The sequence below is a fragment of the Sciurus carolinensis genome, chromosome 4 (assembly GCF_902686445.1).
Source record: "Sciurus carolinensis chromosome 4, mSciCar1.2, whole genome shotgun sequence".
Taxonomy (NCBI): domain Eukaryota; kingdom Metazoa; phylum Chordata; class Mammalia; order Rodentia; family Sciuridae; genus Sciurus; species Sciurus carolinensis.
The window spans coordinates 86,633,112-86,653,451 of NC_062216.1; positions in this window are offsets into that span (position 1 = coordinate 86,633,112).

Below are 20,340 nucleotides of genomic sequence, written 5' to 3' on the forward strand. Positions count from 1 at the left end.
TGGAATTTAAACCACTTCATGATTTAGAAGCAAAAGAGAAGCTTATAGTCGTTTGCTTAAAGATAGACTAGGAATGAATATGTGAAATATTGCTTTCTATCCCAACTTCATCCCATTTTACATCAATTTTTTTCTTACATAACAGACACGACATTTAAATATTTCCCTAATGGTATTGGCATAATCAACTCTGTCAAAGAGCCATATGGTTTATGCAAAAACAAAGATAATCTTGGAACATCGACACATGTAAGCATAATTTAAAAAGCCTGTGAAAACAGTGGAAAGCAGATGGGGAATTGCCACAGAAATCATCAACACTTAGAGGGAGAAAAATGTTACTCTGGGGTCACAGTCACTTCCCCAGGAATGGTCAGACTTGCAAGGTTTTATTCCTACTTGCTTGTCAGGAATAAAATCAGTGTTGGCATGTAAATATTTTTAAAAATTTCCTATGGTTACATAATGCTTTTACTATATCTGAACACATTGTAAGTATGCACATTTTTACTGGAAAATTGATTTTTTAGTAGTGGGAAAGAACTTAACTATTCACCACTATTTTAAATCAGAAATGTCCTTTTTCATTTTTCTGAACAAAAGGATAGGTTGTAGCTTATTAGTTTTTGTTCTATGTAGATTTTTTTTATCAACATAACAGAATATTTAGCTTCAGAATTACATAGTCTTTAAAGGCAGATGACTCAATATTTCATTTATGGATTAATCATGCTGTCAAAAAAGGGACTTAAATTTGAATAGCTCAATAAAAATAATTAAAAAATGTTTAGGCCAGATTCTTTATTAGAAATTATAATTGCTCAACACTGCTCTTTACAATAGTTTAATCATGAAGTTTAAAAATCCCATAGGAAAGCATTGTGCTGCTCATTGCATCAGTGATTATTTACCACCTGATTGTTTTGTGAATCCATTACCATGCCCTTTGTAAAAACCAATAACTACATTCTCTTTCTCCTTTCTTCTGAGGCAGTTTTATTGCTGTGGTTCTGAAGTAATAGACTAATCAAAAGTGGGGAAGGATTAGAATTGGGGCCAAAGGGAATTCAGAACATCAACATAACATTTAATAAAGTGTGAAATTGAATGAATGTTGTTTTTGACCTTGAAAGTGAACTATCAAGAATAAAGAGAGAAATATCAATATTCTACTTTGCAGTAGAAATTCATAAAAATTTGTTTCTTTGCAAAACACTAAAATTATGCAATATCATCCAATGGGAATTTAACATGAGAATCTTGGAATCAAAGTAAAACCATGATCAATTTTTAAAAGAATGAAGATGGATTAACTTCTAAAGAGTGTTTTCTTTTATCTTACTTATTTCTTTTTCGTTTTTTAGATTTGGATGACTGTTGCATTTCTGCAATTGTATTATGGCTACCATTGCAATTAAGATATGGAAAATGAATTTCTGAGATCCAATGAAGTCTGGTCTCATCAGTACCAGAACCATGTATAGAAAGAACAATACAGACTTAAGAGGATGACAAGAAAGAAAACCCAAAAAAAATGGGGAAAAAGTAGTGCAATTGAACTTTGAGAATAAATCAGCCTTAGGAAAGTTGCAGCTGGAGATACACATTACTGGTGAATGAGCAGTGGCTTAGCTGGCTTCATACCTGCACTATGGGTTGTGGGATCCCTTAGCTGTTGTATGTAATGAAAAACCAATATTCTTCCTTTGTGACATTTTTTGGGAATACAAAAGATGATAAATGTTTGTTGAAATATAACTTATTGTGTGAGTCAGATTTTCATTGCAGTGACTAAAATACCTGACCAGAACAACTTAAAGGAGGAAGAGTTTATTTTGAACTCACAGATTCAGAGGTCTCAGTCCATAGGTGACTGATTTCATTGCTGTGGGTTCACAGTGAGACCAAGCACTATGACAGAAGGGCATGGCAGAGGAAGCTGCTCACCTCATGGTAGCTAGGAAGGAGAGATGGAGGGGGAAAGGGGTAGCAGAGAAGATCAACAGGAGAAGATTAACACATAAACTCTTCCAGGGCATGTGCCTGGTGATGTTACTCCTCCAGCCACGCCCACCTTCCTACAGTTATCACCTAGTATAGTAGTCCTTTCAAAATTATTAATCCATCAAATCTATTGGACTACTCATTAGGTTGCAGTTCTCACAATATAATCGTTTCACCTGTATTAACACAGGAGATTTTGCAGGTTACCTCATATCTAAACCATAACACATATATATAGAAAAATGCAGGACCATAGTCCATAGCTCAATCAATTTCCATGAAATGAAGTTACTCATTCCAGAATATGATGAGAAGCCCAGAGTCCACACTGGCATAAACTTCCAGTCATTACAGCTCCAAAATAGCTACCACATCAACTTTTAAACCATAGAATAGTTTAGTCTGTTTCTGAAATTAATATAATTGTAATCAAACAAGGGATTTTTTTTGTTGTTGTTGTTGTTTTTTTTGGTACTGGGGGTTGAACCCAGGGGCACTTAACCACTGAGCCACATCCCCAGTCCTTTTTAATATCTTCTTTAGAAACAGGCTCTTGCTGAGTTGCTTAGGGCCTCCTTAATTGCTGAGGCTGGCTTTGAACTGGTGATCCCAGCAGGTATTTTTATGGGGGGGGGGGGTTCATCCCTGTTAACTAAACATCATGTTTGTGAGATTCATCCTCACTGCAAGTAACAATTCTTTGTTGCTTCTTAGTACTCTATGGCATTCTTTTGTATAAAAGGAGTTTATTATTTTCCCCTAACAGTAACGATGTTGCTAAGAACATTCTTATGTGGTCTTTTAGGGAACATAGGTACATTTTTCCTTGGGTACAAACCTGGGAGTGGAATTGCTGGGGTATATAGTAATTATCATTAGTGGAGACAGTTGAATAGTTTTTCCAATGTGGTTTTATGTGAATTCCAGTTCATTTTCATCTTTGTTAACTCTTGAAATTATCATTTTTATTTTTAGCCTTTATAGTCAATGGTAGCTATATCTCATTCTGGTTTCAGCTAAAGAACTGAGTGCCTTTAGATATGTTTACAGATCTTTTGGATATCCTCTTTTGAAAGGAGGATATTTTAAAAGCTTACTTGATTTTCTTGCTCGGTTTTTCTATTGGGTTGTCTCTTTTTCTCCTCAACTTTAGAAATTTTCTTGTGTTCTGATCTGAGCCCTTTGTCAGTAAGAGGTATCACAAACGATTCTATTCTGGGGCTTAATTTTTTGCTTCTTAATGAATGCTTTGATGAATAGACATTCTTAATTTTAATACAGTACCACTTACTAATTTTGTTTCTTTTCTGGTTAGGGCTTTTTGTATTTTCTTTAAGAAATTTTTGCTTGATTGTGGGTATAGTTTAGTGTGAACTGCATGCTTAATGGGTGTGAAGTTCTGGGTTTAATCCCCAGTACCAAGTAAATAAATAAAAAAGAAAACATCTTTGCCTCCTCAAAGGTCATGAAAATAATACTTCCCGAGTTCTAATGTTTTAGCTTTCACCTTTAGATCTACAATATATCCAGAACTGAGAAGAGGCTCAAGGTTCACATCTTTTAGATATGAATATTCATGTGACTAATACCCAACTGACCCAAAGCATTGACTACAAAGATACTTTTATAACTGTGAATCTTCTAGGTCATGAATACAATCTCCCTCTGCCAGCATCATATTGTAATTTTTAGATGTTACACATCCCTTACTGGATTTATTTCTAAGTAATTGATGCTTTAAAAATGCTATTTTTTTCCAATTTCATTTTCTAAATGCTTGTTTCCAGCATGTACAGTAGTGTATTATATAGTTAATCTTTTTTGAGACTGGGAGGACTTTAATAAAAACCAACATTATGTAGAATTTTGACTAGTAATGACATACCTATTCAAAAGATAATAATGAGAGCAGCGCTAAAAACCTCCATGGCCCTCAGTCTTTACCTGATTAGGTTCTTTTTCTGCACTGAGACAAACACAAAACGATTTCTTTTCCAAAGGACACTAACAGTGGAAAGTCCCAAGGCCTCTGTATGACTTCCCAGATTTTTTAAGAGTCACTACCATTTTCAGCTGTTGCCCGTTACATGTTGATAGATTTTTGGTGACATGATGATCAGTGACCAGGTCTTGGCAACTAATTAGAACTTTTCTGTACTTTCTTTTCCTTTTTTGCCTGAGGCAGAAATTACTTTTCTGTACTGGGAAGTCTACAGTTTTTTTCTGTCAAAGAGAAAAGACCAAAGCTCCATTTCTATACCTGTGATCTTCCTTTATTTTAAATATGAGATTTCTTTTCTATCCACTTCCTTTCTTCCCCATAGAAGGGTTGGAAGTGCAAATTTTTATATATAATGTTTATTTCATTTTAGTATTTATGTTATATATAGTTACTGATTGTCTTAAGTCTATCTTTTAATGCATTTTTTTTCTTAAGGTATCTTGGGAACTCCCTGCATTAGAAGTGGCCATGGTACTTGTTTAAAAATGCAGATTCCTTAGCTCTTCTCTGGCTCTAGGAATCAGCAGTTCTGGAGTTGGGATTCAGGAACTCTGTATTTTACAAGTATCATGCCAGTTAAGGCTTCTGCATTATTATTTGAGTCATTTGTATAAGCTTCTGGTATGTTCTAAATGTGTTTCATATTCTTATATTCTAAAATGTAGGTTTTTTCCTTCTTTTTTTCTTTTTCTTTTGAGAAGATAGTGACAAGTGTTAGGAAGGACGTAGCTAAGTTCAGCCCTGTAGGCTCAATGATGGTTTTTCTTGTGTATGAATGTGATGCTACGAACCTCCTGTCAGCAGGATTTGTCCCTTCGGTTTGGCCAAGGTGGTTCTAGGTGGTGCTGATCTGGTCCCTTGGTGAGGTGACATTTAGCCTAACTTTTCTTGCACAGTCTTTGACTGCAGAGCAACAATTAATTTCTTGTTCCCCCCCCCCCCCCCGTGGGAAGAAAATCTATTATTTACACCAAAAAATAATACAAAATATACAGACTACACTGAAAAGGACTAAGAATAACAGTAAGTAATTAAAAAGAAACATTTTTATTAATGACCGCAAGCATGAAGTGATATCAGAGGATTTCAGAAATGCTCTTTCTCTTGTCCCTGATTCTGGACTTCTTCAAGGAGGGGAAGGGGAGACCGAGTGAGGGGCTGAAGAGGGCTTTGCTGTGATGTGTGTGATGGCAGCTTCAGTTTCCTCAGAAATGGGAATTAAAAAAAAACATTTTAAAAAAATTTATTTATTTTGATTCATTGTATACAAATGGGGTGCAACTGTTGTTTCTCTGGTTTTACACGAAGAGTTGCATTATTTGCATAATAATACATGTACATAGGGTAATGATGTTTGTCTCGTTCTGTTATTTTTCCTTTCCCCCACCCCTCCCTACCCCTCATTTTCCTCTATACAATCCATCCTTCCTCCATTCTTGCCTCCCCCAATCCCAGTTATGTATCATCATCCACTTATCAGAGAAATCATTTGGTCTTTGGTTTTTTGGAATTGGCTTATTTCACTTAGCATGTTATTTTCCAACTCCATCCATTTACCTGCAAATGCCATAATTTTATTCTTCTTTATGGCTGAATAATATTCCATTATGCATATATACCAGTTTTTTTTTTTTTTTAATCCATTCATCTATTGAAGGGCAACAAGGTTGGTTCCACAATCTGGCTATTGTGAATTGAGCAGCTATGAACACTGATGTGGCTGCACCACTGTAGTATGTTGATTTGAAGTCCTTTGGGTATAGGCCAAGGAGTGGGATAGCTGGGTCAAAACAAAAACAAAAACAAAAACAAACCATTTTATTGAGTTGAAAGAATTAGTGCAGGAAAACACTGGCCACAGTGCTGGCACATCATAAATAGTTGTTTTAATATTATTGTAGGCAAGTTTTGGGATGTGTCTGAATCAGAGATTTGAGAAAATGCCTGCCTCAGGGTGCGTAAGTGCCAGATAGGAGGATAGTGCAGAGGAGTAGAACCCGGGAGGCCCCAGGGCGAGAATCATGGCGTTGCAGGTGTGTACCGAGCTAGATCCTTCTGTATCATTGTCATGACAATGAGATGGAGGGGATGTCACTTCTACTTCACTGCTCAGAGAAGCTGGGACTGTGGGACAGAGTGAAATGTTCAGTTTCAGAAGCTGAAAGCAGCCGAGGCGCGCTCAGGCCCATGGCGCTGGCCTCCAGCGTCCCGTGCAGCAAGCTGCCGAGCGCCCCGGCTGGAAGGGCGCTCTCGCGGAGCTGGAGGCCCTGTCTGATTTGGCGGTGCCAAGATATGATCTCAGCTGTTCTGTTCGTCTGATATACCTATTAAATCAGGCGAATTAGAGAAAAGGGTAACATTTCCTGACTCCTGAGAAATCAAGGATGATTGCTTCTGACAGTCTCTGTGAAAGAACTGAGGGGTGTGGCGATTAAGAGTCAGGAGTTCTTTCTCTTTCCAAAAAAGACATTATTAAGGGGGAAATAGATGTATTTAATACAATTATTCTAAACGAACAACCAACCAACCTCACAAATGACCAGTTGTTTGGAGGAAATGTATTCTGATTAATCAAAGCTGTAGACACGAAGAGTCCCTAAGAAATGCCATTTAAGGGATAGAAATAATTCCACATAAAAATTCATGCTTCATTTAGTGTGAATCATTCCACAAACATCCAGTGCTTGAAATGGGAGGAAGTAAGAGATAGTAAAGTGTCTTATTGGCAAGTTGAAAACTGCTAGTTCTCTACTAAGACATGCTCAAGTTTAATTCTTGCCATAATTTTCCCCGTGAAGGTAGGTGAAAGGCATGTTGTAAAGGGCACCCAGATCCCCGTTCAGGACTGAGGAACTTATTCTCCAGTTGGCTCCCTTTCCGTGAGGAAAGTTATCCTGCCGAGGTCATGTCCCCGCTCCACAGTAGCCTGCTTCCAATGACCAGTATGTTGTATAATCTGGTATAAATTCCCAACCCCTTGTCCAACTGCAAACAACTCTCAAGAGTGATTCCAGCCTCAGAGTTACCTAAGTGTGAGCTGAGGTTGATCTGGAGTTGGCATCTCAGCCCTCTTTCTGATTCTGCTTTATTGCTTTACCCCATAGTTATCAACCACTCCCCAGTTATCTTTCTAAACGCCAATCTCTGGCCCAGAGCTGTGTCCCATGGAATCTGACCAGCAACAGCAGGGAACTGAGGAGGCACTTTCTCATAGTTGTGGGTAAACTCACAATTTGTGTACATTCTGTTTGTTTAAATGCTTTTTTAGATATTGATAGACCTTTATTCTATTCATTTACTTATATGTGGTGCTGAGGATCAAACCCAGTGCCTCACACATGCTAGGCAAATGTTCTACCACTGAGCCACAACCCCAGCCCTGTTTGTTTAAATATTAAGAAGCATAGTGAAACTAAACCCCTATCTCTCACCCTGCACGAAACTCAACTTAAAATGGATCAAGGACCTAGGAATTAGACCAGAGATGCTGCACCTAATCGAAGGAAAAGTAGGTCCAAATCTTCATCATGTCAGCTTACGACCAGACTTCCTTAACATGACTCACAAAGCACAAGAAATAAAATCAATAAATGTGATAGATTCAAATTAAAAAGCTTTTTCTCAGCAAAGGAAACAATCAACAGTGTGAAGAGAGAGCATACAGAGTGGGAGAAAATCTTTGCCACACACACTTCAGATAGAGCACTAATCTCCAGAACTTATAAAGAACTCAGAAAACTTTACACCAAGATTACAAATAACACAGTCAATAAATGGGCTAAGGAACTGAGCAGACACTTCACAGAAGATCTGCAAGCAGTCAACAGATATATGAAAAAATGTTCAACATCTCTAGTAATAAGAGAAATGCAAATTAAAACTACCCTAAGATTCCATCTCACCCCAATTAGAATGGCGATTATCAAGAATACAAGCAATAATAAGTGTTGGCAAGGATGTGGGGAAAAAGGTACACTCATACATTGCTGGTGGGGCTGCAAATTAGTGCAGCCACTCTGGAGAGCAGTGTGGAGAGTCCTTAGAAAACTTGGAATGGAACCACCATTTGACCCAGCTATCCCACTCCTCAGCCTATACCCAAAGGACTTCAAATCAGCATACTACAGTGCAGCCACGTCAGTGTTCATAGCTTCTGAATTCACAATAGCTAGATTGTGGAACCAACCTAGATGCCCTTCAATAGATGAAGGGATAAAGAAACTGTGGTATACATATATACAATGGAATATTATTCAGCTATAGAGAAGAATAAAATTATGACATTTGCAGGTAAATGGATGCAGTTGGAGAATATCATGCTAAGTGAAATAAGCCAATCCCAAAAAACCAAAGGCTGAATGATTTCTCTGGTAAGTGGATGATGATACATAACAGTGGTGGTGGGGGGAAGAGGCAAGAATGGAGGAAGGATGGATAGTATAAAGGAAAATGAGGGTGGGGAGGGGGTGGGGGGGAGGAAAGATAATAGATGAGATAAACATCATTACCCTATGTACATGTTTGATTATACAAACTCTACTTTGGTACAATCAGAGAAATAAAAGTTGTACCCCATTTGTGTACAATGAATTAAATAAAAAATAAAAATTAAAAAAAAAGGATAGTAACAATCTGAGGTGTAGAACACTAAAAGAGACTCTATATGGTGAAACCCATGATTCTGTATAATTAACATACACTAATTAAAAAAAGAGAAACTCTACAGATTCAAGAGTTACTTTGACCAGTAGTTCTTAAACTTGGGATATGTATTGGGGTCTGTAGAAGAGGGTGTTTTATTTTATTTTTGTAAAGTTTGATTTCCTAAGTGTTATTTCAGCTTTTATGAATCATGGTCTTTGGAGGACCAACCCAAGATTAAAAAAAAATAATTTCCTGGCAGTTCTGATGAAACTACTCTATAGATCAGAGTTTAAAACTGCCTGTGAAGAAAAAAATATTTATAGGTGAAAAAAAATTTAACCCCAAATGTCTATGCCCCAATTTTTGCTGTATTTTTAACACGTACCAAAGATCAAGATTCTGCATAACACAAAGGCACATATAAAGGGCTGGGTAAATGGAACGAATGAGGGAACAAACTTGCCACTTTCATGGGGGTTAATGATCTTCTCTTTCGTGAGGTAGACATGGCTAATAACCCATGGCACATTTAGGCAAACATTACCAGACTCCATGACCAATGCAAGGAAAAAAATTCCTGCTAGAGCTACCCCACAAAGCCCAGATTGCTTCAGGAAGTACTAGTGAGTTTCCCATCATTTGTGGTTATTCAAGCAGAGTATGGCCTATTGTTCTGGCAATGGGGATTTCTACACAGAGAAAGAAGTTTAACTAAATAGTCTGGAACAATCTATGATGCAAGAGACAGATGGGGAATTTATGTCTTCAGTGGAGTGGGGTGGGGGGTGGGGGGAGGACAATTTCAATGGGAATGCTTAAGTAAGGCCTGCGAGCTTTTAGATATGATTTCTAGGAGATCAGCCTTGATTGACATGAACTTTGCTGGGCATCTTGTCAAAAATGAGTGAATGAACGATAGTCTATTAGTTAAGGAAAAAATAACCCTAGTCAATCTCAAATGGAAGGAATAATATAGAAAGGCTCTGTGTGTGTGTGTGTGTGTGTGTGAGAGAGAGAGAGAGAGAGAGAGAGAGAGAGAGAGAGAGAGAGCGTGTGAGGGAGAGAGCGCTCCAGTGATTTCTTTCCACCCTATGTCCTGGACAGTTCACATAGTCATGGTCCCCTGGGACTCTCACTCAGAAAGTAGAGCTGTTTTTCTTAATGAAATTCAATCCTTTTTGTTTTAGAGATGAGCTCAGAACAAAAATAGGATTATATTGTCTTATAGAATAACTTAATACAGGTCATGGTGGGGTAAGTTTCATATACGTAATTGAATCTTTTTATGAATGGCATTCCTTAATGAATTTTTAATAGAAGATAGAGTGTTTTCATTTCATAGCAATAAAAGGGAGAATTGCTTCATGAACATTTTAATAGAGAATCTCTATATTGAAAGCTGGGCTGCTTTACTCAAGAGATTGTTTGTTGTTGTTCCCCAAAAGCAGATGGTCTGTCAGTATTTAACCTCAAGGTGTTGCCCTTAAAGGTTCCAATGTTGAAATTATGTGAATGAATATGAGAATTAAAAAAATATGCTTGGGAAAGAAACCATTGGGGAGTGTCGGGGTACCGTGGACCCCACCCTAGTCTGGCACTGAGCCGGGGTGGCCCAGTTTGCAACATCGAGGACCTCAGTCTGGGGCCCCTGGTTTGCAACAAACAGCTAACACTGCTGACTCATGCTCGCTGCGTGCCCTCTTGTTGCCCTTATTGTATTACATTGTTATCATGCTCTCCCCACATGCTCAGTAATTCTGATTGGCTGCTGTATATAAGGTGATTCTTGTAACTGCCTAGAGACTGATCTCAGGCTGACTCTGATTGGCTTATGCTTGCTATATAACCCAGACACTTCCTCGAATAAAGAGCATTGTTTGTTGGGCATTGTTTGTCGTTCATCGTTCGTCGTCGTTGTTCGTTGGTCTTTGTCTTTTGGGCTTTTTTGTTCGTGTGAAAAGGAAGCGTACGCGTTATCATTGCCTCCGCCGGCGGAGGGCAGTGATAGGGGAGGAATATATTATCAGGGTAATTTTCAAAGGCAGCTGTTTAATCATTGTGATTGAGCTCAGTGATCAGGAAACAAAATGTGGTATATTGGAAAGAATCAAAAAACTGTAGTTTTGGAATTGGTGTTGTTCCTATTGACTTCTTGTGTGATCAGCAATGAATCTCTTTTCTACTCTGGTACTGCAATTTCCTCAACCGTTCCACATTGGGACAGCCAATCTTCAGGAACACTTTCAATCGGAAAGTAGAATCTCACGTAACTCATGGGCAAAACTGATATTTTGGTTCTGTTACATGTGGACAAAAAGATATGAGTCCCTGCTTTTAACTATTGTTGTAAAAGATGCTATGTATGTCACAGCGTTCCTGTGTAGATTAAGGAGATAATGTATTTAAAGTAATTAACACAGTGCCTACAAAATGCACAATGAATGTGATTTTTAGATTGTTTACAAATTAGACTACCTGAACAGATTTTTCCCCAAGTCTATTATTCGGACTTGTCAATTGTAGTGAAAATAAACCTGGGAGCTTTGTAGACATAAGTAATTAATATTCCTAAATTGATGGTAAAATTTTTCTGGTAGTTATGACCAATATACAATTATAGCTGAGGTCCCTGTTGTCAAGGCCTTTTCTGAAATTTAGTGGAATTTCTCTGGTACTTCTATGATTATATTTGTGCATAAATATATTGTCATTTATGTGCAAATGTATGGTTATTCATATACACATGTATTTTTATTTGAAGTTCCTTTTATTATAAGACTAACATACATGCAAAAGAAAGTTTAGGCTATAGGGAAAATTCTACTAACCAAACACAGTGACCATTAACACTAATATTTTAGAATGCTTCTTTAACATTTGAAGCATTGAAGTTTTTAAAAAAACTTATATTAAACCATATGGTAGGTATAATTTAGAAGTCTGTTTTTATTGGCTAACACTATAAGCCTGTCTCACAAACTTGATATCTTTAAGAACATTGTTTTAATGGATTCAAATATAAATGTGCTTATTTAATAATTTAATTAAATATAATATTAAATTAAATAAATATAATTAAATTTAAATAAATATTACAAATGCATGTGTGAGTATATATATGTATGTGTGTATTATATATATATATATATATATATGTACGTGTGTGTGTGTTTATTTATTTATTTAACCCAGGGCCTTGCTTGTGTTGAGCACATGTGCTACCACTGAGCTATATTGCATGAACATACTTCATTGTTCTAAATTTTTGTGCAGTTTATGATTTTTAAGGTATACAGTCATATTATCCATAAACATAGGCTTTTATCTTTTAATAATTTCATATTCTCCTTTTATTCTTGTTGTATAGCACATTGCATTGATCAGAACTCACAAATTACCAGTAGTTCCGCATAGATGAAGCAAGCCTTCACAGAGTGGCAGTCAGGCATATCAGAGTTATGAGGATCTAGAGATAGAGTGGTGGATCTAGATCATGAAGTGCCAGCTGGCCATGGTGGTGCACGCCTGTAATCCCAGCCGCTCGGAAGGCTGAGGCTGGAGGATCACGAGTTCAAAGCCAGCCTCAGCAACTTAGGGAGGCTTTAAGCAACTCAGCAAGACCCTGTCTCTAAATAAAAAATAAAATGGGCTGGGGTTGTGGTGTGGTTTAATGGTTAAAGACCCCTGGGTTTAATCCCTGGCACCAAAAAAAAAAAAAAAAAAAAAGGTGATTTAAGGGCTGGGGATATAGCTCAGTTGGTAAGAGTTGCAAGCACAAGGCCCTGGGTTCAATCCCAAGCACCACAAAAACAAAACAAAACACATGAAGTACCTTAAATGCTGTGCTAACAACTTCAACTTTGGGTTTTATTCTTTAGAAGGGAAAGAATGTGTGAAAATGATAGTAACTTCTTATTTTACACACACTTCTTATTTTCTTACTTTACACACAAAATAAATTTCATATGGATATGTTCTCGCTGTGAAAGGCAAAAATGTAATACAGATAGAAGAAAAGAAAGAGCACTATCTTTATGACCTAAGCATATGGGAGAATTTCTAGAATGAACAAAAATCATAATCCATACACTATTACCAATATTTATTGAATGCCTACTAATCTAAGCACTGTTCTGTGTACTTGTGATGTATCAGTGAACTGAACGGAAGACAAAAATCCCTCTGTGTATGGGATTTCATATTGCTAGAATTGATAAAAATAAAGATAAAACACTACAAACTACATATCAAATTAGAAGGTGGAAAGTGTTGTCTTCTCCTGAATCTCACTTATTTAGTTATGCTGAGGTATAATTAATACAGCAAGAGTGAGCAAAAGCTTGATTGTTTTTATGAGAAAGAATTTTAACTATTGATTGAATATCTTTTAATGATTACAAAATCACTCAGACTTTCTATCAACTCTTTCACATTGTATTCTAATTTGTTCTAATTTTCTCTTAAATTTTAACCTTGTAAGTTAGTCACTATAATAATAATGTTATTAATTATTTTTATTTTATTACTAAAATAGTTTGAATGTTACCCTGCTCTCAAATGGAAATATTTCTCTTATAAACATTAAGTGGCTGATTTTGTTTTTTAGCAAAATAGTTACTTCCATTTACATTTGTTGTAATTACTGATATGTTTACATTTATTTTTTTCATCTAATTTTGGACTTTTTATTTGGTCTCCTTCATTTTTTTCCCCCTCCATTCTTGTTTACTTTTAGATTAAGTTGTTTTTCTTTATTCTTATTTTGCTTTCTACTATAGTATATTATGTACTTTATTATAATCTTTTTATGGTATCAGTCTCCTAGAAGGAAGACTTGGAATGATTAAGTTTTGATCAACTTCCTTATTATTAAAAATAAGTTTCATTTTGTTTGATATTTTAGTTCAATCTTAATATTTTAATCTCTCAATTAGATGTTATTACTGTTGATTTATACAGTGCTTTTTCAGAGTCATCTCATGTTAACCATAACCTTTGGTTGCTGGAATATCTTATATCTCAGCTCTTCGTAAGGAGTTATTTTCATAAATTACATATTTTAGACCTTCCTCTAGTGATATATGTTGATAATATATTTTAATTTCAATTTCATGTGTTTATTTACTTTTTTTTGGTACTGGGACTGAACCCATGGGTGCTTTACCACTGAGCTATCTCCCCAGTCCTTTTTATTTTTTATTTTGAGGCAGTTCGCATTAAGTTGCTGTGAGTCTTGCTAAGTTACTGAGGCTGACCTCAAACTTGCAATTCTCTTGCTTTAGCCTTCTAAATTGCTGGGATGACAGGTGTATATCATTGCTCATGACTTCAACTTTATTTTTGAAGGATAGTATTGATAGGATTATAATTCTTGCTGAAAATTGTTCTTTTAGTATTTTTGCTTCTATGGTTACTCCTGAGAGATTAATCATTCATATGTCATTCTGTTGTAGATAGTCTTTTTTTTTTTTCCTCCCTGGTGAAGTAAGATCTTCTCTCTGTCTTTGGTGTGTTATAATTTTGCTCTTATGTAGTAAAATATTGCTTGATCATTGAAAGGAACAAGGCTGTAACCATTTCTCCCCTGATTCTGCCCCCTCCCCACGCACTATTTTTCCATCTAGATTGTTAGCTTCCTTGTTAGTCATTGGTCCAATTAGCCTGTGGGCTTCCTCTACTTAAGGGCAGTTTCCCTGCTATTAGCTCTCTTTCTCTTTCTCTCGCCCTTAAGGGTAGACACTCTGTTCATCTGCTTATTAAAATCTCTTTTGCGAGTTCCTGCATCTGGAATGGTTTTCTGGGTGTTTCAATAATTCTAATATATATATATATATTATATATATATATATATAAAATTGTAGCATATGTAATCCTACATTCTCTTGATTATGCTGATTTTGGTCATGGTTGCTTATTTCTACTTTTCTTTTGTGTTATTCACTGTTGAGTCCTTGAAAATTATTTTTGGAAATTTGAGAAGTGAGTTTAGATGTGCTTCTCCAGAGATACAGTGTGTTTGCTTTTACCAGGGACCTAGGGGGCACTACTAACCTAGGTTTAAACTTAATTTTAGTTCGGAGTTTCCCCAATAACCCAAATAATGGAAATTCTGTTTCTGATTCCATCCAGGAAAGGAACTGAAGCTATGAATTCTCAGGTGAGAATTTTTATTGTTCTTCCAGAGTCAAAGCTATAACCATACATTTATTGTATCTCCTGTAAGGCTTTCCCTCTCACTTACTCATGTCCTTAGGATTCTCTGATCTGATTCCTCACTTTATAAAGAATCCAGGCTTGTCCTCTTTTCATTGTAGGTGAATTTCATTAAAATTCAATTTCCAGGCCAACAGAATCAATTTAGCTGGATATTCGCTTCCATGGAAGTTTTGGTCTTTTAGAACTTTTCTTTTTTCCTGCCAGAAACCATGTTTTTGCATGGTATCTAGTTAAAATTATATGGATGAAACCTCCCTCCCCACAAAAACAAAAACAAACAAAAACAAACAACAAAAAAAACCTCTGAATAGCTGAGAATCCATGGGAGAAGTATAATGTTTTAAAGAACTACCTTAAAAAGTGAGTTCTAGATTTTTACAGTGTCGGTGGAATTGTAAACTAGTAAAACCACTATGGAAATCAGTATGGAGGTTCCTCAAAAGATTAGGCATTAAACCACCATATGACCCAGTTGTACCACTCCTCAGTATTTATCCTAAAGAATTAAAGGCATTGTACTACATGATACCTACATACCCATGTTTATAGCAGTACAATTCACAACAACCAAACTGGAACCAACTTAGGACCATCAAAAGATGAATAAAGAAAATGTGGTATATATACACAATGGAGTTTTATTCAGCCATAAAGAAAAAATGAAATGTCATTTAAGAAAATAGATGGAAATATATACACATATGTATATATTATATCATTATGTTAGGAAATAAGTCAAACTCAGAAGATCAAGGGTCATATCTTTTCTCTTATATGTGGAAGCTAGAGAGGAAAAAGGAAAAGAAAGGTGAGAGGGGAGGGATCTCATGAAAATTAAAGGGAGATCAGTAGAGGAAGGGAAGAGGGGGTGGGAAGCCAGATGGAGCAGGGAAGCACTGGGGAGTGATATTGGCCAAATTAGTTTGCTATATTATGTACATGTACCAAGATGTAACCAAAAATCCCATCATTATGTACTACTATAATGCACCAATAAAAATGTGGAAATTAAAAACAAGGAGTTCTAGACTCAGAAGGTTTTATGGGTTAGTACTTGGCACTCTTATGAAACAGGTACTTATCATGTTTTATTGTCGGGGTACCGCGGACCCCACCCTAGTCTGGCACTGAGCCAGGGCGGCCCAGTTTGCAACATCCAGGGCCCCACCCTAGTCTGGCACTGAGCCGGGGCCCCTGGTTTGCAACAAACAGCTAACATTGCTTAAGGAAGTTGGCCCGGCACTAAGCCAGTGCCAGAATGGACTGCTCTGATTGGACAAGGTGACTCATGCTCGCTGCGTGCCCTCTTGTTGCCCTTATTGTATTACATTGTTATCATGCTCTCCCCACATGCTCTGTAACCTGATTGGCTCATGATTCATATATAATGGCTATGACTTCCTTGTAAGGGGGAGGAGAAAGGAGAAAGAGGAAGAAGAGGAACAATAAAGAGCTCTGACGAACAACCAGTGTGTCGTGTTTCTCTCTGCGGGCAGAAGGGAACGCAACGTTTTATAAAAAATTTTCAGAGCACAAAAGAATAACCTGGATATAAAATACCCATGAAGATAGTTCCAATAAAATGTGTGGGTTAATTTCACTTATGCATATTGATTTAGAAATCTTGAACAAATTCTATCTAGCAGTGTAAAAAATACAAAATTTTCAAGTAGAATTTATTTCAGGAACAGAAAAACAATCAGCTATCAGTGAATCTATCATTATAGTTCTATACATCAAAGGATAAAATCTGTTATTATTTTAGTAAACCATGAAAAGATATTGAGTATATTTAACACATATTTAGCATGAATACTTAGTACCTGGGGATAGAAAGACAATATAACAGTTATTTTGCATTTAGTAATTAACGTATTACTGCATGGTAAAAATGTGTTTTAGAGCTAAAGAGAAACAGCCTAAGTGTGAATTTCATTTGAGAATCATTATTTTTGTAGTTCAAGATGGGGAAAAATGGATTTACTAAAGCAGAGGAAGATTACAGTTGGAAAGGAATTAAGAACAGATTATTGGGAGTGGCTATAGCAGGTGGGTAGAAACTAAGAAAATGTCATTAAAGAGTTTTATATGAATCTGAGCAGAACAGCTTCTTGGAAAATGTAATGAGGAGAGTTTTAAGAATAAAACCAGGCCAGAGTCTCCTTGTGCTCTTTCTGCTGGAGCCTTTGCCTTCACCACTGTTCAGCATCTGCACCTCCCCCACGATGGCTAAAGTAGCAATAGACTGCAAGGAGTAAATGAAGGGACTGTCCACACACCATCACTGACTTGAATTGGCTTCCACCAGGAATTTGTAAGATTGACATCTACACTTAACATAATATGGAAATGAGGCAAATCAACAAGCCTGTCCCTGGCCAGGCATTTGAGCTAATCTTAATGCCTCCATCTCCTATCTTCAGAAGTTCCCATGAACTTTTGTTTCTCCAAAGAAGAAAATCCTGTCCTGGAGGAGATTCAGAAAAAAACTGGAGGCTGCAGAGGAAGGAAAGTCTCAGGAGGCCCAGGTGCTGAAGCAATTAGGAGAGAAGTAGGAACAAGAGCAAAAAAGTCCTTCAGAGGCTTCGGAGGAAAGCAACAACTTCAGCAAGACGGTGGAACCAAAACTGACCTTGAAAATGGAACAAATTAAAGAACACTGTGAGGGTAACTAGTTGCTATTATTAATATCTGCAGAAAAAGGAGAAGCAGTCTTGGAGGTGCCAGGAACAAGGAACTCCAGGCTAAAGCTGTAGAAGGTATGGCCTGGCCCACCAATAGTAAATTCCCCTGCCTGTACTATAATGAGTCATGTAATATCAGTCCGGGAAATGTATGACATGGTTTAAGAAGAACTAAATATAAAAAAACCCAAAAAGACAAAAACAGAATCAAAAAGTAAAAAAGTCAATGTGGAAAAAAAAAACAAACAACAACAACAATACAAGGTCTAATGATGCAAAATATCCCGGAGAGGCTGAAAAGGGAGAGGACTAAGGAAAAGCCATTGGGCTTGACTATTAGGAAGTCATTGGTGCCTTTTAGAGAGGCAATTTAGTAGAGCTGTGCATAGACTCCAGACTGTAGTTTATTGAGGACTCAAAATGATATATAGTGATTATAGACTTCCCTCCTGTTTAGTGGCAAAGAGTAGGAGAGCAACAGATACATATTAAGGAAAAAAAAATTAGACCTCAAAGTTTTGTTTCTGTTTTTGTTCTTTAAATAGGCAATGGTATTTATAGACTAAAAGGAAAGAAACTTTTGTATGGAGAGATTAAAGATTTTGATGGAATCATGTTTTAGATATTAATAAACTAAAAGGAAGGAAACTTTCAGATGGAGAGATTAAAGGCTGATAAAATACTGCTTTGGAGAATTTAGGAAACCATAGGGTAAAGAACTAAGTAGTAAGAATTAACCTTAGCATGGAAAGATACATTTTATTATCTGAAAAAGGAAGAAGGGGAAAAAGTGTGTGTGAGTACCCAAAGAAATTCAGGAGAGGGAGGAAAGAGGGTAAGAGAAATAATGTTCAGCCTTGATTTCTGTGAAGTGAGGTCATTTATTGAGACTAAAGATAGCATAGACAGACTTTCAGAGACTTGAAAAACATAGGAAAAGTTCTCCAATTTTCTTTGGGGATTTTGGTAATATGTTAATCCGGATGGTTAAAAGACAATTTAGCAAAATTAAGCTACGAACCCAAATAACATTAATCTAGTGATAAGAAACTTAAAATGCAAGGTTGTCTGGAATTTTCTATTTTGGTATAATTATAAATTTAGTAGGTCAGGTCTCCCAGATGTCAAACTCTGAAGCATAAATTTGTGAGCAGGAAGATATTTGGTGTGCTTTCAGGAGTGAAACCTATAGGAAGAGAAGGCAGTGGGATTGGGCAAAAAGAGCTATTAGTTGATAATAGAGAGTCATCAACCTCTTCCTCTGTAACTGGCTTTCAATGAATCCATGGCTGAGGGTGCATGTTTCCTAAGGCCATGTTGATCTATCACTGCTGCAGGTAGCTCTTGGTAAGAGCACATGACCTTGGGCCAGGAGGCTCTCTTCCGCTGAGGGCAGTTCTAGAAAGGTCTCACAGCTGAGGGCTGTTATCTTGCAGTGCTTCCGTCGGCCGTGGGGAGGGTGAATCTCCAGTCTTGAGGAGGCCAGGCTTCCCATCTCGGCATCGGCTTCAGACTACTCCTTGTGCTGCTCAGACCTCCTTCTTTGTGTAAGTTCTGAGAGCAGATCCTCCAGGACTGTGCTGGGACCCTTTCCATGGGAAAGGGGAGCTTATAAGAGGTAAGTTAGTTGGATGCTTCCCTATTATTAAGCTTGGCTTGAGTGAATTGATAGTCATCAACTCCTTCCTCTGTTTTCCATTGTAGTTTCCTTTCACCCTCAGCTTCCACCTTCTCTGACCTAAATGGCTTGAACTTTGGACTACTCAGACCCTCATTCTGTGGTATCTGAGTTCCCAAACCCCAAGTCCCTTCTAGGTTATAGTGCTGCATTCAACAATTAACTTCCACCCCTTTTTTTGGTGGTACTGTGGATTGAACCCCTGGCAAACACTCTATTACTGAGCTATATCTCCAGCCGTTTTTCCCCCACCAATTTCAGTCAAAGAATATTCAGAGAGGCCTGACTTGATCACTGGATACTTACTTTATTCCTTGCTGTTGTATTTCCTCCTGGTGGTCAGGACAACAATTCTTGAGAAGATGGTGATTGCTCTTTTTGCATACTGTTTATTTGGTACAAGGACCCTAAATGCCTGGGTATCACGTGTAGTTTGAAAATTGTTGGATCACCTTTGGGAGTCAGGAACCTGTAAACCTACAGAAATCAGAGTTGCAAGGCTAGGAAGTACCAATTCCGTGAGAGGGTCACTGAGAGTAAGGGTAAGTGAAGCAGCCCCTATCTCAACCCCTTCCTTCCCAGGCACACCTATCCTTTCTTTTGGAGACAGAGTATGATGGTCACTGATTTGGACCCTATAGTGTGTCCTTACAGATGGGGTCCTATCCTTTCAGAGTATTGTCTCTGAAAAGCTCAGCTGTGACTTTAACAGCCTGTTTGGTTGCTCTGTTGGTCTGGTATCTTCTGAGTGGTCCAGTTTGTGGTGGGATGGTGGACCCCGTTGCTGAACTTACTTGGCTGTAAAGTGAATCATGTGGAGTTCTGGGGGCAGAGGATTGAATATACTGAAAACCCTCATATTGCAGTAGTGGCTGATGCACTGTAGGCAGAGCAGTCAAACCTATACTCACAGTTCTTTTCAGCTAGGATGGATCACTGTTCCTTCCAAAGTGGGAAGGGTTCAGTGTAGCAATTTGCTCTCAGTTGAGTTTTTTGAGGAATGGGGTTCACGATTGGAAGACAGTTGCACATTTTGCAGTGGTAGGGATCGGTCTGCCTTGGTGAGTGGGAGGCATCTTACTGGCACGTTCACAGTCTCTTTCCACTATGGC